The sequence below is a fragment of the Penaeus monodon genome, chromosome 27, assembly GCF_015228065.2.
Source record: "Penaeus monodon isolate SGIC_2016 chromosome 27, NSTDA_Pmon_1, whole genome shotgun sequence".
NCBI lineage: Eukaryota > Metazoa > Arthropoda > Malacostraca > Decapoda > Penaeidae > Penaeus > Penaeus monodon.
In genome coordinates this window covers 17563288-17563656 of record NC_051412.1, presented here as the reverse complement: position 1 = coordinate 17563656, position 369 = coordinate 17563288, and positions in this window count along the sequence as shown.

Genomic DNA, 369 nt, shown 5'->3' with positions numbered 1-369 from the left:
AAGTATGTAAGAGAATGATAATTCAATAAAAAGAGTTAAGCATTGAGTTTTTTGTTTTCTTTTCCAAATGACACTTGGAACATCTGTTTACGTGTCTTCATGTCAAATAATATCCCTTTTCTGGCTCAACGTTCAGTAAGTAAAATCCAAAAGCAGTTTTCCTCAGGCGTTTAGACACGGAGTCTGGAATAACATCAGACTACTCGCGGAGAAGCAGGATAATTTTGTGTGTCTTTTCATCTACTTTTCTTAGCGTCTTTTGTCTTTCTCTCTTGGGTGCTGTTTCTTCTTTGGCAGAAGTAGGAAAAGAAAGAGAAGTTTTCCTTTTAACTCTGACGTTTCTCTGTGTGATCTTTTGTGACCCGAGAC